The sequence below is a fragment of the Podarcis bocagei genome, assembly GCF_964188305.1.
Source record: "Podarcis bocagei genome assembly, chromosome: 15".
Lineage (NCBI taxonomy): Eukaryota > Metazoa > Chordata > Lepidosauria > Squamata > Lacertidae > Podarcis > Podarcis bocagei.
This window is the reverse complement of record NC_138141.1, coordinates 39,220,695-39,241,312: the sequence shown is the minus strand read 5'-3', so window position 1 is coordinate 39,241,312 and position 20,618 is coordinate 39,220,695. Positions and strand designations below refer to the sequence as shown.

Genomic DNA, 20,618 nt, shown 5'->3' with positions numbered 1-20,618 from the left:
GGCAGATAAAAGATTTTAGAAGGAGCAATTTGATAGCCTTAGTTGCAGGCATCTGAAAGATATTACTGGTACCTTGATTCTACCACACAGAAGTGATTTTATGTTCCATTCTTTTGTGCAACACCTTAACAGAATATATTTAATTAGATGCAGATGCAATTCCAAAATGTGGAATAAAGTTTAAGTATGAAGGTGGGAAATGAATACAAAACGAAATACGATCTTCCTCCTGGAATAGAATTATTCAGGCTCTGCAATCCTATACACACTTGAATTCAACAGGGCTTAGCTTCTAAGCAGACATGTATAGGATTGCACCGTAAATCTGCTATGTATTTGGACAGCTGCCTGTTAGCTATGCATTCGGACATCTCTTAAAATATAATCAAAATTTGTGTGATGATTCCTGAGATCCATGAGCAAGTTTTTGCCTGTGTTTGGATACAACTGAATCGATCAATCACTTTGAATCAAGATGGTGGGCTGAACCTTTCGAAATTGCACTGATTGTAACTACTCCAAGCAATACAAGGGATGAGGCTACTAGACTATATATTTCATCCTGTGTTCTGTACATCAACTGCTCCTGTTTATTAGTGACCCAATTAAAGAAACCTTAGTTGGCTGATTGTATGAATTTTGGTTGGTTGATTAACTAAATTTGCATAAATTCACCCATGGATAAAACAATATCTGAATAGTTCTTTAAACTTGTAAAACATCTTGACCTATTTTTTATTACTCATTTTGCATAGGTCTCTGAAAGGTGACCTTCTTCGTCTACAGACCCACTTGAGTGTTGCATCCACCCTCTTGGTCCTTCTGTGCAGTGCTCAAAATTCCTCTGGCGTGTTTTGCAACTGGTGCGTGCCCAGTTGCGGCCACCTGCATTCTGCCCTTCTGGTGCCAATGAGCATCTTTTAAAAGTGGGGTTTGATCACAGGGCAGCATTTCAGATTTTGGGAGGTGGTGGGGGCAAAGAGAAAAGATAATCAAGGTTTAAAGCATATTTTTTCCAATCTGGCGACCTTCAGATGTCGCTAGGCTACAACTCCCATCATCCCTGACTATTGAGCTAGAGCTGATAGAAGTTGTAGTTGAAAACATCTGGAAGGCACAAAGGTGATGCAAAGGCCAGGGTTTTGTTTATTTTTTTTTTTTGATACCCTGGGAGTTAAATTGCCAAATTAAATTTCCCAGAAACAGCATGCTTTAAGAGCATTTGCTGTGGTAACTTTTTAAAAGACCCATAATTATTGTGATATGATTGGCACTGGTTAGAATACCACCCCCTCCCAAGTAATGCAAGCCCATTTAATAGTTTATTGTTGGTTTGCTATTATCCTGGGCGTGCTTTCCTTGGAACAGGCCCCACTGAATGCTGGGAGACTTCTGAGTGAATATGCCTGGAACTGGGTTCCAGCTCTGAAGCATCTTTGAGCAGGCTCGAGATCTAGGTTGCTCCAGAGGTGTGTTGTGGAAGCCAGTGAGTGGGACAGATGCATGGACTAAGCCTCTGGATTTGATCCCTGTGTCCTCAATGTCTCTTAGTGTATCGGAATTAATTTGGGAACTGCTTGCTGACAGCCTGGATCACAGATGTCTGTTTTCTAAAACGATGTGGTTTATTTCCCTTTGTTAATAAAGAATTCGACATTCCTGTGGGCTGACAATAACTCGGCTTTGGATGAAAGTCTGCAAATGTTTCCAGCTCGGAACATACCTTCTCTTCGCCTCTTAATGTAAAGAGTACATTTTCCAGATGCCATCTAATACTGTAGTAAATATATAGATTTGCAGCCCTCCAGATGTGCTGGTGAAAACTGGCCTGGGAGAGGTGTCTGTGTGTGGGCAGAAACTGCTTCCACTTCACTTCCTGAATCTTCCTCACCTCCTTGTATATTGTTTTCCTCTTGGTCTCTTTAATCTCGGGTGCTACCAAGTGTTTGGTCACTATGCTGTCGAAGAGAAGCGGGAATCAAGCTTTGCAAGAACTGAGCTGCTAGGTCTAACCTCAGAGCACCTTGCGAAAGCTCAGCAAATCAGAGAGAGGAGATCGGCTTAAGTTCAAGTTCAGACCTTGAATGGAGCAGAAGAAGACTTAAAATGAGTGGTGAAAGAGTGGGCCAACCAGTTCCATCTGTCTGATGGAGATCTGAAGTGGAGGCTGCAATCCTCTGTACACCTTCCTGAGAGTAAGCCCTATGTAAGACAGTGGGGGTACTTCTGAGTAAACATGTATAACATGTGCCATGTGTTTCTTAGGTGGCAACATCCCCATATTTAAATCACACTGGACACCAAGGAGAACTGTGGTAATAATAATAATAATTATTATTATTTTTATTTATACCCCGCCCTCCCCAGCCAAAGCCGGGCTCAGGGCAGCTAACAAGCAATAATAAAAACAAGCTGAATGAATACAATTTAAAAACAAGATTAAAATACAACAATTAAAATATTGAAACATTAAAATATTAAAATGCAGCCTCATCACAGAAGGAAAAAGGAAAAAGAAAGAGGGGGAGGGAATCAAATTGGCTCCAAGCCAAAGGCCAGGCGGAACAACTCTGTCTTACAGGCCCTGCGGAAAGAAATCAGATCCTGCAGGGCCCTGGTCTCATGAGCCAGAGCGTTCCACCAGGCCGGAGCCAGAGTTGAAAAGGCCCTGGCTCTGGTTGAAGCCAATCTAACTTCCTTAGGGCCCGGGACCACTAGGGTGTTGCTATTTATGGACCTTGAGGCTCTCCGTGGGGCATACCGGGAGAGGCGGTCCCATAGGTACGAGGGTCCTAGGCTGTGAAGGGCTTTAAAGGGTAAGGGATGAAAGCCATGGCTGAATCCTCTTTGTAAGCAGGAGAATCAAAATTGCCACTGGGTGCACCAGTGTGGTAACCCATGTGCAAAATGTCCCGGCTGCATGCTACCTAGGGAAGGAATGAGATAAACACCATTGTTCATGCTGGCTGGACTGATGGGAGCTGGAGTCCATTGACACCACCAGCCAGGGCTCAGAGGGGCTCAGCACATCTGGTTACATAAGTAAAACTTGCATGTGATAAAGTGCTTGGAGGATTGTTGGGGCAGAGGACTGAGGAAGCCCAGCGTTGCGTTATTGGTTGGTATTTTCCAAATCAACCCTGTGGTGTTTTTTTAAATGGGAAAACTATCAGAATCCAGTGGTGGAGAAATGGGATGGATGGCGGCTAATGGATTGAAGTTGAATCCCGACAAGACAGAAGTACTGTTTTTAGGGACGGGGGGCCAGCAGGTGTGGGGGGACACCCTGGTCCTGAATGGCATAACTGTGCCCCTGAAGGACCAGGTCTGGGAGTCATTCTGGACTCACAGCTGTCCATGGAGGCACAGGTCAATTCTGCGTCCAGGGCAGCTGTTTATCAGCTCCATCTGGTACACAGGCTGAGACCCTACCTGCCCACAGACTGTCTCGCCAGAGTGGTGCATGCTCTAGTTATCTCCCACTTGAACTACTGCAATGCGCTCTATGTGGGGCTACCTTAGAAGGTGACCCGGAAACTGCAGTTATTCCAGAATGCGGCAGCCAGACTGGGAGCGGCCGCCAAGACCACATAACACCAGTCCTGAAAGACCTACATTGGCTCCCAGTACATTTCCGAGCACAATTCAAAGTGTTGGTGCTGACCTTTAAAGTGGCCTCGGCCCTGTATACCTGAAGGAGCGTCTCCACCCCCATCATTCAGCACGGACACAGATCCAGCACCAAGGGCCTTCTGGCGGGTCCCATGCTGTGAGAAGTGAAGCTACAGGGAACTGGCAGAGGGCCTTCTCAGCAGTGGCAACCAGCCTGTGGAATGCCCTCCCATCAGATGTTAAGGAATTACATAACATTTAGGAAACATCTGAAGGCAGCCCTGTATAGGGAAGCTTTTTAAGGTTTAATGTTTTGTTACGTTTTTATATATGCTGGAAACTGCCCAGAGTGGCTGGGGCAACCCAGTCAGATGGGTGGGGTACAAATATACTACTACTATTACTACTACTACTACTACTACTATTGTTGTTGTTGTTGTTATTGTTATTATTGTTATTGTTATTAAATTATTTGCTAAGATATAGATACAGCAGGCAGGATTCAGTAAAAGAAAACCAATTTAGGGAGCAGTCCAAATAGCTCTTGAAATTGGTGCATTTATGTCCTCTGAAGCTCATGAAGTTGCGCAAATACAGACACAGCCATTTCTCTGAGGCCACATCAGTGCATTTCTGGGACGTCTGCTCTTGGGTATTTGCAGTCTTTTCCGCTGCACGGCTTTGCCGCCTGATGCTTATTGTAATGGCTCAAGAGCTAATGTCCTAAATCCAAAATAAATTAAAAGGTGTTCCTTCATTTACCGCAACAAAATGACTTCCTCCTCCTCCTGCCTCTAAATCCTGGGCTGGCTATTAGTTTCCTGGCTCCGTGTTGGGGGAGTTATTATCCTCTGTTCTTCCAGCATCTCAAATCTCCCTTGCAAGATTTTTAATTTAAAATCTAATTAGCTAAGCACGCAGTCGGGTTGTCATAGGTAACGGAAGCGGACGCTTTGTTGTTGAGGCCTACGGATGGCCTTTCAAGATAGCCTTTGTGCATTCAGCAAAGGACTTTCGGGGTGGCAATGGTGTTGTTGAGACCTCTTAACGATGATTGGTTGGGCTGCTGGGCTGTCACAGAGGGACTGAGCAATCGGAAGGCCTCTATTGTTTGCGCTGCTCAAATTCTAAAAGAGGGCTGGGGCAGAATGAATGGTCTGGGGCAGGGAACTTGGAGAACCTGTTGCCCTCCAGAGGTTGCTGGATTATAACCCCTGCCAATTCTGACTAGTCTGACTACTGGCCATGCTGGTTGGAATAGAATCAATATTTGGAGTGCCCATCCCTAGCCTAGGGAATTTTGAAAGCCCTGGTGTTCTCTGGGGAATCTACCGTATTTTTCGTCCTATAGGGCGCACCGGCCCATAGGACGCACCTTGTTTTTTGGGGGGAAAATGAATGAAAAAAAATTATTTCCCCCCCCCCCTCTGCCCTGGCTGCTGCCCCAAGCCTTGCGCTCATCTGCCCGAAGCACGGGGCACCCTCCGGAGGGCTCCCCGTGATTCGGGCGACAGGCTGCCGCCCCAAGCCTCGCGCACTGGGCGGGACCTCCTGCCGGGCGCGCAAGGTTTGCAGACACTCGCCCAAAGCACGGGGAGCCCTCCAGAGGGCTTCCGGTGATTCGGGCGACAAGCTGCCGCCCCAAGCCTCGCGCACCGGGCGGGACCTCCTGCTGGGCGCGCAAGGCTTGCAGACACTCGCCCAAAGCACGGGGAGCCCTCCGGAGGGCTCCCCGTGCTTCGGGTGACAGGCTGCCGCCCCAAGCCTCGCGCGCTCGGCGGGACCTCCTGCCCGGCGCGCAAGGCTTGCGGACACTCGCAGGGGCTGCAGGCTGCTGCCCGCAAGCCTTGTGAGCCCGCGGGAACTCCCACCGGGCTTGCAAGGCTTGCGGATATCTTCCTGAAGCCTGGAGAGCGAGAGGGGTCAGTGCGCACCGACCCCTCTCGCTCTCCAGGCTTCAGCGAAAGCCTGCATTCGCCCCATAGGACGCACACACATTTCCCCTTCATTTTTGGAGGGGAAAAAGTGCGTCCTATGGGGCGAAAAATACGGTACATTCCTTCCCTTAACCTGAACCTTTGCTAGGTAAGCTAAAATAAACGGATGTCTAGTTGTGCCCACCTTTACCACAGACCCCACAAGTGTCCCAAATTATTCGGGACAGCCCGAATTGGCAGAAGGTGCCCCTTCTTCTCCACCCAATCCCGAATGTCCCAGTTTTGCACCCCCATGCTGGTTGAGGGAGCAAAAGATGGGCGTTTTCCAGTTCTGCTATAGTGCGAGTCCAGAAACAGGTCCAAAAACTTAACCTTGACCTCCTCTTTCGGAAGTTTGTCCGTGGTTCCCAAAAAGGAGGCGGGGGGCAGGGAATAGCCCAGAGAATCACTGTGCCACCCACCTACTGAACTGGAAGTGCTGTAGGAAGGCAGTGTGGTGCAGCAGTTAGAGTGTTGGACTATGACCTGGGAGATCAGGGTTCAAATCCCCACTCGGCCATGAAGTTCACTGGGTGACCTTGAAGTCAGTCACAGCCTCTGAACCTACCTCACAGAGTCATTGTAGTCATTATCTGAGGGGGTGGGATGGGCCATGCACTCCTTGGGGGAAAAGGTGGGATAATGAGCAGGTAAGCAGAAGGGCTTATTTATTTAAGAAAGCTGGAGATACCAGCCAGAGGGAGATGGCAGCCGGACATCCAGAGATCTCTATGTGGTCGTAATTGGACCCACACCAGTCGTAAAGCACATCTGGTGCCTGGCTAATTTCTAACACTGTACAGAACATTGGGTCAGCTGCTTGGAGACCCTTAGCTAATCATGGCTGGGATGGGAACCATCCAGTCAGGAGGGAGAGAGGTCGGAAAAGTTTGATTTTACAGTTTAGCTTCAAGATAGGGCCCGGATTGGGAAGTTGGTAGGATAGACATGGCAAATTCCTCAGGCGGAGGGAAAGGTTCTAGAAAGTGGCTAGACTTTTTGTTTTTTTACAAGCGGGGTAGAGCAGATAGCCATTCTAAGAGAGCACTAGATTTCCTGGTTTGTTGAAGAGACTTGTAAGTAAATTTCTCTTTTAAGCCTGGAATGGTGTTTATGACTGATCCTAAGTGTTGTGCTTTTATTAGTGAAACCATTGGAAGTGTCTGTTAAAATAAAGTACGTTATCGTATCCAGTGTGCCTCGGCTTTAATTTATTCCCAGAACTGGAAATAAATTGCCTTGGGAACTCCTCGCTGCAGATTCTTAGTGTTTGCTGTCACTCATCGAAAACCCCTGCATTCACACTTGATTTATACAGGGAGTGACCAAGGATAGATTTCCTATTCTCAGTCCTGCTGCCTCGGGAGTTTCTCACACCTTCTGACTCTAAAATTCTGTGATTCCAGGTGGGAATGTTTCCAGTTGTCATTTGCAAATGGCAGAATTTCAGCCCATTAAATAAGTAGATAATAATACATGGGTTCTAATTTTTCTGAGCTCGTTCTAATAGGCAAGGAGGTTATACGTTGCATGCTGGATCTGAAGTAAGAGGCACGAGTTGAGACCAGAATTAACATTCTCACGTTGCAGGTTGGACTTTGATTTAACATGAATGTTGTGCTCAAAGCTGCTCACAATAATCACAATAGCGGTATAAAAGAACAATAATTGCAATCACGATAATATCAAATACAGTAGCATATAAAGCAAAGAACAACCAATTCATCAAAACAATTGATGCAATTTAATAAAGCCATAGTAGTTCAGATTTCAGTGTGCATCATAAAATCATAGACTTGTGGAGCTAGAAGGGGCAGCAGGGTCATCTGGTCCAGCCATCTGCAATGCAGGAATCTTTTGCCCAACGTGTCTCGAACCCACAACCCTAAGATTAATCGTCTTATGCTGTACCAACTGAGCTACCAAGGCAGATAAGAAAACACATAGGGCTCGTTGATGAGTTGGTCTTTGGTTGGAGTCAAACTGGAAATGCAAGACATGGGTGTTTTTAGTCTGTGAAATGGGTGCAATGCCATAAGCTGGTTTGAGAGGCAGGAGTGAAATCAAGGCTATCCAATTGTATCAACATGTGTCCCTGGGGAGGAGTCATAATTCTATGCATGTGCAGTGCTTGCAGAAAGTCCTAGCTTTTATTCCTGGCACCTCCAGTTGAAGAGATAAGGTGGCAAGTTGATGAGGAAATCTCTCCAGATTGTTAAATTTTGCAGTCTTTGCGGACCAAGTTTGTCAGGTGGGCGGGGCTGCCCTCCTGTCAATCACCTGATGTCACAATGGTGTCAGTAGGGATATTGCAGAGTGCTCTCATAACCACCTAGCACAGTGATGGCCAAACCTCGCCCTCTAGCTGTTTGGGGACTACAACTCCCATCATCCCTAGCTAATAGGACTAGTGGTCAGGGATGATGGGAATTGTAGTCCCAAAACAGCTGGAGCTGTTTGGCTATGCATTTTTTTAAAAATGGCCAACACAACAGGCTTTGCTGCGGTAATAGCTCATTATTTTAATGTGCTGGAATCCCCATTGCTTACAAAGAAGGAGTGGGGCACAGGCTTGCATTACTTTTAGGGAGGAGAAGGAGTAGGGCTACATGTTTTTCCTATTAAAAAAACAAACCCAGGCCAAAATCTTACTACGAAGTTTCCGCAGTAGGTGGGAGGGAAGCAGGAAATCGAGTTATGTTCTGCAGAAATAAATATTTCTCTGGGTAGCTTTGCAATGGGCCTGGCAGTTGATTAGGTTGTGTGTGAGTCACTCTTAATTCATCCTGTAATTAGGACAGCTGTGCGTGTGTGTGTCATAGAGTTAGAATAGTGTAATGATTTAGCTGTGGCTTCTCATGGTATTTTAATTTTGTTTGTTTTTTTTTGTTCTATTGTATGATGTATTATTTAACATATGTCTCATTTTTGTAAGCCCGTCTGGGTGCTTACTTAACGATCAAGTGGTTCTTGTTGTTTTCGTTGCTGTCGCTGTTGTATAGCCAAGAAACTGAAGTACAAATCAGGAGGAGCCGAATTCGAATCTTGCCCCTACATTAATTCACTCGGAGAACATAATGAATTATAGTATTTTAATATTCTTTTGGAAACCGCCCAGAGTGGCTGGGGAAGCCCAGCCAGATGGGCGGGGTATAAATAATAAATTATTATTATTATTATTATTATTATTATTATTATTATTATTATAAAAGCTTAGCAGGGCTGTTCGTATGCTCTTCGGGGTACCTGGGTTGAATTTTTATTCATTTACTTGCTTGAAAACTGCACCTACATTCCTCCTTTCTTCCAAGGAGCTCACGATGGTGCTCACGACTCTTCCTGTCCCCATCTTATCCTCACAACAACCCTGTGAGGTAGTTTAGCTTCTGTCTTTCCCTATACCTTCTGCTTGGATCATCATCCAGGACTTTTCTCCGTAGGCCCTGGATGACAGAAGGGTGAGTGAATGAAACTTTTAGGGTGACGCTGTGGGTTAAACCACAGAGCCTAGGACCTGCCAATCAGAAGGTCGGCGGTTCGAATCCCCACAACGGGGTGAGCTCCCGTTGCTCGGTCCCTGCTCCTGCCAACCTAGCAGTTCAAAAGCACGTCAAAGTGCAAGTAGATAAATAGGAACCGCTCCGGCGGGAAGGTAAACGGCGTTTCCGTGCGCTGCTCTGGTTTGCCAGAAGCGGCTTAGTCATGCTGGCCACATGACCCGGAAGCTGTACGCCGGCTCCCTTGGCCAGTAAAGCGAGATGAGCGCCGCAACCCCAGAGTCGGCCACAACTGGACCTAACGGTTAGGGGTCCCTTTACCTTTGCATTTACCCGCTTAAACTCCAACTCCCATAAGCTCCAGCCAGCAATTGTCAATGGTCAGGGATGGGGAGAGTTGTAGTCCTGCAGCGTCTTAAGAGAGCTACAGGTTTCTCAGGCCTTCTAAAGTAGCATTTATTTATTTTTTAAAGACAGCTGAAGCAAGTGTCGTTGTGTTGCTGTGCTTCCTTGAGTTTTCACTCTGTTGCTCCGCTGCAATATTTCTGTTCGCTTCCTGTCTTTGTATTTTATTGGATTTTTATTCTGAGTGATGGGATGCAGAACACAAACACTGAGTGATGGGTGGTGGGGATGGTACAGCACTCTGCACACCCTGAACCATGAAAATGGCTTGCTTCTTTGGCCTGATCCCTGCCAGGCTGTAGAATTCACCTTCGTTTCATGGAAAACAGGCCGGCCTCATTTTTGCAGCTGCAAACAAGCAAGTTCCAGCATGCAGCTGTTGCAAACAGCATGTTTGACCTGCCTCAGCCAAAGGCAAAAACCGGACTGCCTCTTAGGTTGCTGACGGCTCAATCCTTTCTCAGGCTCTGATTGGCCCTTGTTCTGATCATCTGATTGGCTAGAAGTCCTGTAGAGTCCACCCTTGCTTCGTTACCAGTTTGGGGAAGCCAGGCTGGTTCAGCAGGCTGGTTTTTGGCATTTGGGTCTTACTTGAGGGGCCACTTCTCAGTGGTGGAGCACCTGCTTTGCATGCAGAAGGTTCCAGGTCCAGTCCTGGTATCTCCTGGTACAGATGGGTATGTTCCTTGAAGAGCTGCTGCCAGACAGTGTAGGCCAAACTTGGTTCTCCAGCTGTTTTGGATTACAACTCCCATCATCCCTAGTAGCAGGACCAGTGTTCAGGGATGATGGGAATTGTAGTCCGAAAACAGCTGGAGGTCCACGTTTGGGAAACCCTGATCTAAGAACTCACTGACAGGGTAGCCAACTGATCAGCAAAAATGTAACCTGACCTGCTCCTGTGTTTTTAACACAGAAAATTTAACAGTGCAGAAGTCAGCAGGCAAAACTTTTCACTGCTGATCAAACTTGAAAGCTTTGGTCCCCATCCTGCACTCAGCTCTCACCTGTGGCTCCTAGAAGCTGTCAGCATGTGACAGTGGCCACACATCCCAGGAAACTGCTTTGATTGGCTGGCTAAACCAGGTGAGGGCAGCAGGTGGGTCTCAAGCCCTCAGTGAGTTAGGGAGTTGTGAGGGATTTCACCTGCATGTGAAGACAGGCTGTGACGGATTGAGTGGAAGAGACCAAGACTATTTTTCTTTCTTCTTTCTTTTTTGTTGTTGAGCATTTTTGGGGAAACCAAAGCTTTTGGAGCTTTTAACCTTTGGGTTTCCCCCGACATTTTGCCAATTCGGCAAAATTTCCCCAACACCACTTTTACACCCAGAAATCGGGACATGTCAGGAATTCTCCTGAACTATGGCAAGCCTAGGAAACCCTGATGTCAGTGTTCGAAATTAGCCAGGTGCGCTTTGTACCTGACTATTGGCCACTGGCGACCAAGTGAAGATGCCTGGGTCACAGGATGGTGCCTGGCACCTCCACTATCTGGAGGTACATGCCTGGGGATCATTGAATCTCGACTGTTTTCACTAATGCCACATCCTGTAGAATTCTGTCTGTTCTATTCTATCTGCCCAATCTGAATGATTTTCAGGAACCAAAATGTTTTTTCTGTGCAGCCTGAGCAGGAGCAGTGAAAAGCTTTACAGTTAATTGTTGGAGCTTGTCTTCACTTACCCCACCCTAATGCCCTGCTCCCAGTTGTGAATAATATTCTTACGTTATGAATGGTGCGTGTCATCATTAAGAAAAGAGGCAGGCCAATATACCGTATTTTTCACTCTATAAGATGCACCCGCCCATAAGACGCACCTAGTTTTTAGAGGAGGAAAACAAGAAACAAGAAAGCAACGCAAAGCCTCTTGAGCGAAGAGGCAGGAGCACTCCCGCTGCGCTCAAGAGGCTTTGCATGGCTATCCCTGAAGCCAGAAGAGCAAGAGGGATCGGTGCGCAGCGATCCCTCTTGCTCTTCTGGCTTCAGCGATAGCTGCGCAGCCTGCATTCGCCCCATAAGACGCACACACACTTTCCCTTTTTAGGAGGGAAAAAGTGCATCTTATAGAGCAAAAAATACGGCAAGTGTGGACTGGCCCTGGATCAAGTGACTTTTCTTCTTTAAGTTTTCAAAGTTAGGGTTGCCATAGGTCCTCCTTTTCCAGGACAGGTCCTCTTTTCCAGGGGTGAAATTTCTGCCCAGGTGGATTTTTTGAATTTGCCAAAATGTCTGGGGGTATGGGAGCGGGCTGCTTTTTATGTTTCATCCGCAGTATTAGACAGCCAAGTGCAAAACGTATACATACTGTGTGTGAGATTTGCATGATGCAGGAAAGGGGTAAAAATCCAGGGGTGTGTTGCCCCCCAAACCACTGATGCCAAAGTTGGCATTTTGAATGGACATCAGAAGCAGACTCAGCCCTGTATGTATAACACATTGGCTCACCCTATCTCTCCCCCTTCCATTCCTAAGCTCCCTGCCCTCCTAGCGCTGGGCCAGCTGCTGTGGAGGATGAGTAGATAATTCATGTCAGCAGCTGGTATCCTTTTTTAAAAAAAGAAATCCTGGGGAACCAGAGACGACTGCCAGAGCAATCCCACTCGATGGCAACCTTGTCAGCCGGCAGCCCTGCAGGGACAGCTTCTGCGTTCGCGTAGCAGTGAGCGCCGTTGTCGGTAGACAGCTTGTTGCTTTCTCTGGGTACCTGCTGCACCGCTCTCTTGCCTCAAAGGGAACTCTGGGCACGGATGCAATTGGCCAGGCAGGTTTCCGAAATCGCACCACAGGTTGCTTCCCTTCTGTCTCCCGCCTGGCAGCAAACTCTGTCTGTCCCCCTCCTCTCTTAAAGCACAATCCAGGCTACCGCAATGATTTTTATAAGGCTGGTATTGCCTTTATAATAAAAGGCACGCACCCACTGTAGTGCTCTTGCATAAGATGCTCTCTTAAGAACCAAGTCAGACAACTGGTCCATGCTAGCTCAGTATCTTCTACGCTAGTGAGGAATATGTGCCCCCCCAGATGTTCATGAACTACAGTTCCCATCACTCCCTACCAGTGTCAGTGAGAGTTCATCCTCATCATCAGACCTTTTATTGGCATCACATACAAACATCCAAAACAAATCAATACAGAATTACCACTTCCCCAGTGGCACAAAACATTTGCTAAAAGAAAGGAGGCAGAGCAGTCTATCGTTGGTGAGAGTTGGAGACCAGCAAAATTAGGAGGGCCGCAGGTTTCTCACCACTGGGGATGTAATAAGGCACAATTCTCTGTTCTGCCTTACATCTCTTTCAGAAATATTCTCTACCATTCCCCCCCATGTGACTTTGCCTTAAACATCACATTATTTTCTGCATTGTTTTTGACGTTTCCCTTCCAGTTAGGTGCATTTAAGCTAATTAATCAAATACTGTAATTAATTACACAAGTTTTCAGCCACAGCAGTGAGATGAATAACGTGGGTTTTAGTGGAAACTGAACTGTAGTGGAATAGAAGCAGCGCAGATTGCAATGATCACTGGATGGGGGGAAATCACTGTTTCCTTAATAGAATCCTGCCTACATGCCAAACCACGTCTTTATTAGAGGTGTAATAGAGCCTTAAAGGTCTGAGTACAGGCCAGGGATAGCTGGGGCTGAAGGGAGTTCAATAGCATCTGAAGGTTCCCTACACCTGCAGTCACCATTGTGGTGGTGGATGTTATCCCATTGCCAGTGTTGAAGTCAGATTCAATTGCCAATACAGTCAGCTTCCATACATGGAACGGGGACACCATCTGGTCCATCATTCCCCTGTAGCTCATTGGTGGAGCATTTGCTTTGCCTGCAGAAGGTCCCAGGTTCAATCCCTGGCATCTCTAATTAGGACTGGGGTGGGGAATGTCCCCGTTCTGAAAACCTTAGAAAGCTGCTGCCGGTCTGTGTAGACAGTACTGAGCTAGATGGATCAATGTTCTGACTTTGTGTAAGTCAGCTTTTTATTTTCATCTCAGGCATTAAAATGCTTTGGGCCACTTCCTGCTTGGTAACGTGCAAACAGAAAATAAATGAAACAAAACAAAACTGGTGACTGTCTTGGCCTTCAGTGAAACTTCATGGTACTTTGCTACACGGTGTAAAAAAAACACAGAAGGCTTTTTGGAATGCAGGGAAGAATGAGTCTTAATGGGGTTGTTGGTGGCAACAGGAGAAAGCAAACGGATGTATGAGACAAGCAAAAGGGCATTCTTTTAAGATTTTCATTCTCATTCCGCTCCTGGGCCTTCGGGTGGTTAAGAATCTGTTAAGCTGACCACTACTCCCCCTGCCCCCATTGCCTTGCAGATATTAAACCCTGAATTTCTGAATGTTCTATATACAGTGGTAAGGTAAAGGTAAAGGGAACCCTGACCATTAGGTCCAGTCGTGGCTGACTCTGGGGTTGTGGCGCTCATCTTGCTTTACTGGCCGAGGGAGCCGGCTTACGGCTTCCGGGTCATGTGGCCAGCATGACTAAGCTGCTTCTGGCAAACCAGAACAGCACACGGAAACGCCGTTTACCTTCCCGCTGGAGCGGTACCTATTTATCTACTTGCACTTTGACATGCTTTCGAACTGCTAGGTTGGCAGGAGCAGGGACCGAGCAACGGGAGCTCACCCCGTCGTGGGGATTCGAACCGCCGACCTTCTGATCGGCAAGTCCTAGGCTCTGTGGTTTAACCCACAGCACCACCTGCATCCCATATACCTCTGTCTAAGAACAGTCCTGTTAACGAACAATTCAGGGAACGAATTCTGCAAAACCGGAAGTAGGTGTTCCGGCTAGCAAACTTTGCCCCGGAAGACGAACAGAATCTGAACGGGAGAAGGGTACTGGCGTCGGGAGCCCTCATTAGCAAAAGCACGCCTTGGTTTAAGAACGCTGTCGGCTAAAGAACAGACCTCCGGAACGAATTAAGTTTGTAAATGGAGGTACCATTGTACTATGATCATCCCGACATGCAGGATTGTGGTGTGTGTGTGTTTAACAATTCCTCACCATTTCCCAAAGCTAGCTGTTTTTTTCAGACAAATTCAAACACGAGTCTTGCTGGATGAGGCCCGTGGCTACCTCTAGTCCAGCATCCTGTTCTCACAGTGCCCAAGTAGAAAGGGAAGCCCACAAGCAGTATTTGAGCCTAACAGCACTCTCTGCTCCTTCGACTCCTGCAACTGGCATCCAGACGCATACTGGGCATATTGCCTCCAAGGCAGAAATTAGCTGTCGTGGCTGCAAGCCATTGATAGTTTTGTTCTCCGTGAATCTTTTCTGTCCGGATTTTTGAAATATGGTGACCCTGGCTTACTCCTTAGCCTTTTCATCTCCTGAAGGTATCCTGCAAGGCAGTGCAGATTTTAGGATCCTGCAAGGATCTGTTGTGGAGGGTTTGGGAGCACCTCCAACGCAATATGGAAGGTGGTTTAGGAGACTCTCTATTTTCCACTCAAATTCTTGCAGTGTTCTTTACCTCGTCTAAGACAGCTGTAACTCGTCTCTGACAGCGGCTCTTTCCCCCAGCTAAGCAGACTATATTCCAGCAAAAGTCAGAGGTTTCGACCAATAGACACCAGTATAGTGGGGTGTAATGGTTGGATAAGAACCTAGGAGACCAGCGTTCAAATCCCCACTCAGCCATGAAGCTGACCTTGGGATTTAGTCTAAAAGTCCCTCACAGGGTTGTTGTGAAGATAAGATGGGGTCATGGAGATCCATGGAAGAAAGGTGAGCTATCATCCTGGAGGGATGGCTCAGAGGAATCTGGTGGAATTCTCTTTCATCACACTGGTCTCCTAGCAGCTGTCTGTTTACCTAGTTTGGAGACCAGGTGTTGTCTTATCTTGAAAGTGCTCTTAAGAAGACCAGATCCAGCAGCTGAGGCTGGAGAGGTTCTGCCATTTGGTATCTGGTGTGGGCTCGATAAGAAGCTTAGCCCACTGTTTGTCCTGTGTGATCAGAGAAGGTAGGTCTTTGGGTCAGCTGTACAATCCGTTACATGTTCCTTACAATTGGGTGTATTCCAAAAGTGTCCAGTCCAATCACCGCCACCCCTTGGAGTGAGAAGCTAGGGATGATGGGAGTTGTAGCCCAAAAACAGCTGGAGGACCAAGTTTGGCCACCACTGTGCTACACACTAGGTAGTATTTTATGACGAATGTTATTCTGAATGCTGGGAATGGGCTGATCTGTCAGTTCTGGTTTCTCTCTGATACTTACATTCAGTTCTCCACATTTCCACATAATTTGTGATTAGTTTTCAGAAGGCCTCTTTTTATAAAAAAAAAATCAGCATTTTAATGTGAATTTCGCCTGATGCACACATTTGTCTGCAGTTTTGCCTAGTTTTGTTTTTTGCAAAGCAGTTCCCCACTATACAAGTTTTTTTGGCTCATTGTTTTCACGAATTACATATTTTTATATACACTTTACTCAGTACATGCATTTTTGCACACATTACTTGGCTGGAGAACTGCATTGTCACGTTCAGAGAAGTGCGAATTTGGAAGATGCCTGTGTTTCGGTTTGCATAGTGTTTTGGAAAGCATGAATTAGGTATGTTTGCCTTTAAATGCAAACTGAATTTAATCTCCCCCCACCCACCCCTGCATTCCTAGTGCCCATTGGGACGGGTGGGTCAGAAGGCAGGGAGCCCAAGCAGTAGGTGGAGACAGCGCTAATGGCAGGTAGAGCCAGTGAATTTTCTCTCCTCACCTCCTCCCTGCTAAGTTATACGTGGGTAAGATGGAAACTTAGGAGGAGGACGCTGACAGGCAGTGGCAGCACCTGGACTGCTTGCAAGTACAGAGGCAGTGTTGGGGGTTGAGGGCAGAATGAGGTTGGTGGAGCAGTGCCCCATTTTCTGCAATGGGCCCGCCTCCCCGACCTGGAATATATCCCTTCTGTTGTCTTCAGAGCTTTAATTCAAGCATGTATCAGCGCTGCCCCTTTAATTAATGGTTCTTTTGCAGACAGCTGGTATGATTCCCTTTTTAATCCCCTCTGCCTCATTTGCATATGGCTTAGTCAATGACCTAGCCTCCTCCATCTGAGAAATGCAGGGATTCCCACTCGCCTTTATGGGCACATGCAATGCACTCTAGGTAAGATGATCTTTTATTGACTTTATTTATTTGTTCAGCGGAGGGAGCAGGATGTAGGCGTTTGTGTTACACAGAACTCATTATCAGGTGTGGTTCTGAAGAAAAGCCTGAACACTCCCTTTCGCAACCCTCAATGGCTTATTTAGAGCATCACCTTTAAATATTTGCATGTCCTCCTCTGTGAGGCAAACGGGGCGATGGCTGTCTCATCGCAGGTCGTGAAAAAGATAGCTCCTTCTAGATGATATGCCGTGATTTTTGCCATAGGAAGTGCGGTAGAATCCTGTTCCCAACCATATTCTTAAAATCTGTAATTCTGGAAAACTTGTATTCTGCATTTTATTTATTAATTACACTTATATACCACCAGCTTCATGGCAGAGTAGGGATTCAAACCCTGCTCTCCCAGGTCCTTGTCATTAGGGCACACCATTTGCATTTTCTTCCAAGCCACATATTTGCAATATTGCGGAATCCTGTTGGTTTATTTTTTGGGTGTGTGTGTGGCAATGCATGATGGAAGAACGGGAGCACGAAGGGCCGTAGCTCAGAGGAAGAGCTTCCACCTTGTATGCAGAAGGTCCCAGGTTCAATGCCCTTTATCTCCAGGTAAGACTAAGAAAGAACCCCCATCTGAAATCCCCAGGAGCTGCTGCCGGTCTGTGTAGGCAGTACTGAGCTTTATGGACCCAATGGTCTGACTCATGGTCAGTACAAGGTTCCCAGAGGCAAAACATCTTTCTTTTCACTTAGCTGTAGAGTAGGGTTGCCATATTTTAAAAAGTGAAAATCTGGACACAAAAGTTGTTGGTTTTTTTGGCAAAGTTGTTGAGCTCAGGTAATTATAATAAAGTATTTTGCAAAATCTCCCCCCAAAATGAAGTTTTTGACCTATTTTTTTTAAGGAAACTGGACAAAAAAAAACAAAACTTTTGGCATGGGTTGCCATACATCCAGGTTTTCCTGGACAGTTCTAGCGATATTGGGAATTCCGCCTGGATGCTTTTTTCTGATGGATGAATTCTGGATATGTCTGGGAAAACCCAGACGAATGGCAGTCCTGCTGTAGGGCAGCTGTGACGAACCTTTGGCCTGCCAGATGTTGCTGAACTACAACTCACATCAGCCCCTGCAAGCATGGGCAGTGGGCAAGCATGAAGGGAGTTGTTGGTTAGCAACACTGGGGAAACCAAAGCCTTCCTACACCTGCAGGTTACTAAAAGCAGCCAGAGTTGGGGCAGTAGCCCAAATATGGAGGAAGGATAACCACCCAGATAGGGTGTGGAGGCTCTCTCACAAAACACCAGGACCTCCTGCAGAAAAGGAAGTGGTTGTTTTCAATCAGTGTTGCGGCAGAACAGCCAGGAGTCTCTCAGCTCCTATAGATCAGGGATTTTTGAACAGCTCTATGGACCGCCAGTGGTTTGCAAGCTTCATTGAGGTAGTCTCTGGCAAACCCACCTTCAATATATTGGTTTTTGTATTTGCATTGCTGCTTTTATTTCTTGAACTGTATTTTATTCTATTGCAATTTGAAATGTGTGAAATGCAAATTGTAATACAATGTAATAAAGGAAGCTATAAAGATACATATAAAAAACATACAGCATCTATCACAGCACGTTGCAGTTGCTACAAGAGGCCAAAACGTCATTCAGTCCTCATAACCAGGAGGACTAGGCACTTGACTTTAAAGCAAGAAAGTTGATAGTTGGCAGGAATTCAGAATAGATTCCATCCATTTATTCTGAACCCGCTATTGATTTTGTGTATGTGTGTTAATCCCTTTTTGGTGCATCAGGATAATCTGGGCTTGCTTTCCTGTGTATTTCAAAAACATATATACAATGTAAGGTCAGAGATGAAGTCATTTAGTATCCGTGTGTGTGTGTGTGTGTGTGTGTGTGTGTGTGTGACATTAATGCACCAAGAAAAGGCACAAATGTCTCTTCCTCGCCCCTTGAAGATTTTTCTTAAATGTTCCTCATATGACAAGCTGTTTTCTTTAGCCAAGCTGGTTTTAGATTAAGATATTTATCCAGTAAAAATGGAGAACAGAGATTACTCTTGACGGGCTGGATATAGGGCTGCAGGCTCCGAGTCTGGGTTGGCTGCATCTTTCATGCACAAAATTAAGAAGGGGGGAAAATGTGTGTTGTGGGGCGGGGAGGGCGGGGGCGGTTCAGTAGTTGCTGACAACCAGAGGACGAAAATCCTCCCCAGTACTTCAGATTATTGGCCCATTCTTCCAATAGGAGCTATAAGAACATAAGATCAAGCCAATGCCTCATCTAGTCCACCGTCCTATTCTCACAGTCCCCAAATATTTCCCCCAATGGGAAGCCCGCAAACATAATTTGAGCGTAATAGCACTTTCCTTGCCTGTAATTCCTAGCAACTGGTATTCATATTGCTTCCCAGTCCTCCACCTCCACCAGGTTGTTTAAATTTGTGCTCTATGGACCTCAGCTACAGTCGTGCAAAACGTATCATTCTATGGTGCTGAGGGTGGTCCTCTGAACCAGCGGTTACCTGGTTGTCAGTGCTCAGCTACCTTAGCAACATTATTTCCATTATTTGAGTGTCGAGCTCCTATAAAGCCCTGGCCTCAGAGAATGCTCTTCACCAGGGGTCAGAAAACTTTTTCAGCCGTGGGCCGGTCCACTGCCCCTCAGACCTTGTGGGGGGCCGGACTATATTTTTGAAAAAAAATAAATGAACGAATTCCTATGCCCCACAAATAACCTAGAGATGCATTTTAAATACAGTGGACCCTCCGGATACGAACTTAATTCATTCCCGGGGTCCTTACGTACCCCGAAAAGTCCGCAACATGAGGCACCGCTTCTCTGCATGTGTGTGGCACAATATAGCGCTTGTGTGCATGTGGCGAAACCCACAGTCATACCTTGGGTTGAAGTCGCTTCAGGTTAAGCCTTTTCGGGTTGCGCTCCACAGCGACCCAGAAGTAACGGAGCGTGTTACTTCCGGGTTTCGCCACTCACGCATGCGCAGACGCACTAAATGACGTCGCGCATGCGTGGAAACAGCAAATTGCGACCTGCGCACGCGCAGACGCGGGTTGCATTCGCTTCAGGATGCGAACCGGGCTCCGGAACAGATCCCATTCGCATCCAGAGGTACCATTGTATACACTTACGGGTTTGCTACGTTTGCACCCCGAAAGTTACGTTACCTGAAGGTATTGTAACCCAAAGGTCCTCTGTAAACGGACACATTCTACTCATGTAAAAACACGCTGATTCCTGGACCGTCCGCGGGCCGGATTTAGAAGGCGCTTGGGCCGGATCTGGCCCCCGGGCCTTAGTTTGCCTACCCATGCTCTTCACTCTGGGAGCAGCGTGTTGTGGGCAAGGCCTGCAAAATCTTCTGGGTTCTGCTTTTGTTGTACAGCTCTATGACTCTGAGAAGATAGATATTTTTTGCTCCGTGAGGCGGCTCCTTTGCATTACAAGGACTGAGGCCTAGTCCCAGTTACCACAAGCAGACCAAGGATGGGGACACAGCGTTAGTTTCCAACTCTGGGGAACCGGTTTTCCTGGCACATATCGAACGCTGACAGTCTGCAAACATTAATATTTGAGGAGGTGGTGAATAACTAAGGGGCGATGAGAAACCAACACCGTTTGTGACGTCTTCTTGTGCAGAAATAGCTTTAATGTGCAGAAATAGGAAGCCCTTTTGTGTTTTTCTGGTCGGCGTTTAACGATCCCTCGCCCCAACACCTGGCAATGGGTTTGCTCATTTTATGGGTGCATTTATTGCTTAATGTTAAGCCCAATTTTGTCCCATTGTATTTCAGAGGGTTATGCGGTACCTTGAGAAAAGACCCAGAAATCTAAAGCTCCTAATGTGTAGCATTTCCTTGTTTCATTGCTTGAAAGGAAGCTGCACAATCCATATCTGGAAATGTTCCATGTTTAGATGCGTGTGCAATCGTATTGTTACTGCCGTTAAGTTATTTGCACAGTGCTTCCAGCACAC

The 20,618-nt window shown here is 46.6% G+C and overlaps 1 protein-coding gene across 7 annotated transcripts in view; it reads left to right on the top strand.

The window, feature by feature from the left end:
• Nucleotides 1-20,618, top strand: part of CUEDC1 (CUE domain containing 1) — a 57,380-nt gene that overhangs the window by 2,778 nt on the left and 33,984 nt on the right. For 3 of the 7 annotated variants that reach the window (XM_081173134.1, XM_081173131.1, XM_081173138.1), the window contains exon 1: nt 15,344-15,475. The exons of 2 other annotated variants lie outside the window; for them this stretch is intronic. The gene's annotated coding sequence lies outside the window, so the exon portion shown is untranslated. Of the gene's footprint in view, nt 1-15,336; nt 15,476-20,618 lie in introns of those variants that run through there. 2 more of the 7 variants (XM_081173136.1, XM_081173135.1) reach the window with 1 other exon arrangement.